The following is a 4,549-nucleotide window of genomic DNA, read 5'->3' as shown; positions in this document are numbered from 1 at the left end:
CCTGTCCCCTCTGGGGGGCGCTGGCTTCCATCCGGCCCCAGGGCAGGGACTGGCTGGCTCAGTGGGGAGGGAGTGGGGCAGGGGCCTGTCCCCTCTAGGGGGCACTGGCTCCCACCTGGCCCCAGGGCAGGGACTGGCTGGCCCAGGGGGCAGGGAGTGGGGCAGAGGTCTGGCCCCTGCTGTTGCATTGCCGTCACCGGGTGTGTTCAGAAGCTGGGGGCAGTTGTGACAATGGTCTGTCCTGCCCCTTGCACCCCCTGTGCTGGGAGGGGCCCAGGTCTCAGGCTGGGGCTGGAGGGGGTCAGGCTGGCACTAGATTTACCCCCCCCCATTCTGTCCTGCCCAGTCACGCTCCCCGCTGGCCCTTAGGCCTCTGTTATGACTCAAGCGGATCAGGAAGCCGAAGGCCCTGGGGGCCCAGGAGGTGTGGGGGGAGCAGCCCCGATGGGGACACTTGCTCCAGCTGCCTCCGCCTGCTCTTGTGCTGTAGCCTTAGGCAGCAGTGCAGGCAAAGGAGAGCAGCAGGGCAGCCGCCGGCAGGGACGCTCCCAGGGATGTGTGCGGGGGGCAGCAGGCAGGGGCTGGGGGATGCTCCAAGCAGGGCTGGGTGAGAGACCCAGCTCCAAACAGGTGGAGCTGGGCCCCCGGCCCTGAATATTGCTGGAGCCCAGGCACCACAGGTCCATGTAACTCACCGCCCCTGGATGGCTCCTCCCTGCCGAGCCTGGGCCCCGCTTTTTGGCGCCCCCAACCACTTGGCGCCCTAGGCGACCGCCTCGTTCATGTAGTGGTTGCACTGGCCCTGTAGAGAACTCACATCCTAGATGCGTTAGGCGTGGGATGTGTAATGGATCCTACCTGATGGGTCGCTTGTTGCCATGACTGGACCTTGGCCAGCCACGTCTAGTGGTCAGAGCAGCAGTCACGGGGCAGGGACAGCTCTGCTCAGAGCTGGAGTCAGGAACCAGGAGTCAGAGCCGGGGTCAGGCTCCCAAGAGGCAGGTTTATCACTACAACTGGCAGGGGCGTCCAGCTTGTCACACAAACACTTCCTAGAATCCCTCCTGCACTTAAATAAGGTCCCTGGACCAGTCACGGGCCACAGGGAAAGCTGTAAGTCTGGGCTTCTGAGGTGGGACTTCCTGTCTCCACAGGGCTTGTATGATGATAAACATGACTCTGTCATAGCTGCGGGGCAGCAACACCACTGACCTATGTTCTGGTCCCCACAGAATCTCCCATCTAAGCACGTTAACACACCATTGGCAGAGTGTGCCGATTTATGCACCACTTCACGAACGGTAAAGAATAATTTATTTCGATTTAAAGCCTTGAATGGGAACAACAGAAATAGCAGCAAAGAAACAAAGCAGTTTGTTGCCCCTTTGGCCTGAGCGGTTCACCAGTATTCGTGGTCTTGTGAGGCTGGGTCCGGTAGGAGAAGAAATTGATACAAGTTCCCTCCCATTAAGGCTGTGGCTACACTACAGAGCTTACAGCTGTGCTGCCGCAGCCCTTCTAATTCAGATGCTCTAAGCCGACGAGACAGGTCTTCCATCGACTTAATTACTCCAGCCACTCGTTACGTGAATAAGGAACAGTAACTCCTCACTTAACGTTATAGTTCTGTTCCTGCAAAATGCAACTTTAAGCAAAACGATGTTAAGCGAATCCAATTTCCCCATAAGAATTAATGTAAATAGGGAGGTTAGGTTCCAGGGAAATTTTTTTTGCCAGACAGAAGACATTATCGCTATATATACACACACATACACTGTATATGTTTTAAACAAACAAGTTAATATCGCACACAGCAATGATGATTGTGAAGCTTGGTTGAGATGGTGGAGTCAGAGGGTGGGATATTTCCCAGGGATGCCTTGCTGCTAAATCATGAACTAGCACTCGGCTGAGCCCTCAAGGGTTAACACGTTGTTAATGTAGCCTCACACTCTACAAGACAGCACGAATGGAGGGAGGACACACAACAGAGGCATGGCAGTGGCTGCAGATATTCCCTGTGGAAACTGAACGTGATGATGAACCCTTGCTATCCCACTGGAGTGCACCACTCCCTCCACTTTCCTAAGTGCCAGGGGCTGCATGTGTGTGTGAGACAGAGACACACACCGTGTGTATGTGTGTGAGAGAGACAGAGCAACACGTGCATTGCCCTTTTAAGTACGCTGACCCCACTCTAAGTACATTGCCTTTTTAAGTAGATCAGCAAGTTGAGACAGCAGCTGCTGCCCACAAGCTCCCTGCATCCTGAGCTCTGTGGAGATGGGGGGGCAGGGGACACCCTGACATCAGCACCTCTCTTAGCACCCACCCCTGCTCAGCAAGCAGGAGGGTCCCAGGAGCAGCTCCAAGGCAGAGGGCAGGAGCAGCACACAGCAGTGGGAGGAATCAATAGCCTGCTGGGCAGCTGCTGCACAGGGAACTTAGGGAAGCTGATGGGGGTGGGGGGCTGCTGGCCCACCCTGGTTCCAACCCCCACCAGCTAGCTCCACCGGGCTTCTCTTCCTGCAAGCAGTGGACAAAGCAGGCAGCTGCCAAACAACATTATAAGGGAGCATTGGGCAACTTTAAAAGAGCCTGTTCCCTAATCGATCAGCGACGTAACAATGTTAACCAGGACGACGTTAAGTGAAGAGTTCCTGTAGTTCTCAAGTCATCTCTCTCTTTGCAACTTCGTCAGGTTTGCTACAGATGCAGCTCCTCTTTATGTAGCACCTTGAACTGCTGATGGTGTTTTTGTATATATAGGCGCATTCTCCTCCTCCTCCTCCTGTTTGAAACCTGCAAAAAAGTAAGAGCAATGAAGCTACAATCTGTCAGGGGCTAGACGTGTCCTTCTCATCTCAGAGGATTTTTGAGAGGATGAAGCTGACCCCTGTGAAGGAGACCATTACACAGAGTGTGAATAATGGATTTTTCAGTTCACGGATAATTCCAAAAAACAACAACAAAAAAAAAAACCATTCCAGGTCAACTTAGAAAACAACATTTTCAAAATTTTGGAGAATCAAAAAGTTAGTTTGGGGTGTGACAAAGTTCCTCCTCTACCTTGGTGGGTCCTGCGCTTATTGGCAGATTTGCTCACCTCAGTGATCCTTCCCCACAGTCTGGGCCAACTTCTCCTGTGTCTGATCAGGAGTTGGGAGGTTTGGGGGGAACCCGGGCCCACCCTCTACTCCGGGTTCCAGCCCAGGGCCCTGTGGATTGCAGCTGTCTATAGTGCCTCTTGTAACAGCTGCATGACAGCTACAACTCCCTGGGCTACTTCCCCATGGCCTCCTCCAAACACCTTCTTTATCCTCACCACAGGACCTTCCTCCTGGTGTCTGATAACGCTTGTACTCCTTAGTCCTCCAGCAGCACACCCTCTCACTCTCAGCTCCTTGTGCCTCTTGCTCCCAGCTCCTCACACGCACTTCCTCTCCTCTGGCTCCTCCTCACCTGACTGGAGTGAGCTCCTTTTTAAACCCAGGTGCCCTGATTAGCCTGCCTTGATTGGCTGCAGGTGATCTAATCAGCCTGTCTGCCTTAATTGGTTCTAGCAGGTTCCTGATTACTCTAGTGCAGCCCCTGCTCTAGTCACTCAGGGAACAGAAAACTACTCATCCAGTGACCAGTATATTTGCCCTCTACCAGACTCCTGTACCCCACTGGTCTGGGTCTGTCACAGGGATCACAATGTTTTGTTTGACAAAACTGTAACACTTCATTTTGATTGTGAGCGTTTTAAAATGTTTTTGATTTAATTTTATTTAAAAAACAAGGAAATTCCAAAAGTGTGTCAAACAAAAACCAAAACATTTTGATTTTTTCAGGATTCTTTTTTTTTTTTTTAACTGACACAATTTCATGAAACCGACATGAATTCACAAACCATCTCGGCGTAGCTGAATCTGCAATTCGGAAAAAAAGTTTTGCCTGAAAAATTTCACTTAGCAGTAATTACAAGAGCTGTGAAACGACTTAAGTCCTTTCTGCCACCTCCCTGATAATGGAATTTCTCCTCTGGCATTAACATCTCCCCTGTTAGTTCTACCCTGGGGAGTCAGCACAGAATTTGAGTCCAAGTCCTAGTGAAAATATTGAATCACTACACAAGGAAACTAAGAACTGGTGATTATTTCCAGTAGATCTGTCTGTATTCAGACTTTTAGTTGTGTGGAACTTCCACTCCACATCTCGGCAGTGTGAATGGGCCAGCCCCCTGCTCCCAGTGCCGTGATTGGCTGGCAGGAAACCCTGCCTTACTCCCAGCTCTTCTTCCCTTGGAGAGGGGACTGCCCAGGTTGCTACCGGGATACAGCAAAGGGAGAGTCTGGGAACAAGTTCTGTTTATCAGCCTCATGTCCATATCTACCTCCTACCCCCACAGTATCAGAGCATCTCACACTCTTTAATGTATTGATCCTTATAACTCCCCTGCTTTTATCCCAGTTTTGCAGATGGGACACAGGGAGGCAAAGAGACTTGATCAAGGTCATACAGGGAGTCTGTGGCAGAGCAAAGAATTAAGTCCAGGCCTCCTAGT

This window comes from Chelonoidis abingdonii, chromosome 12 (assembly GCF_003597395.2).
Source record: "Chelonoidis abingdonii isolate Lonesome George chromosome 12, CheloAbing_2.0, whole genome shotgun sequence".
Lineage (NCBI taxonomy): Eukaryota > Metazoa > Chordata > Testudines > Testudinidae > Chelonoidis > Chelonoidis abingdonii.
The sequence above is the reverse complement of the archived record's forward strand: the minus strand, read 5'-3'. Positions refer to the sequence as shown.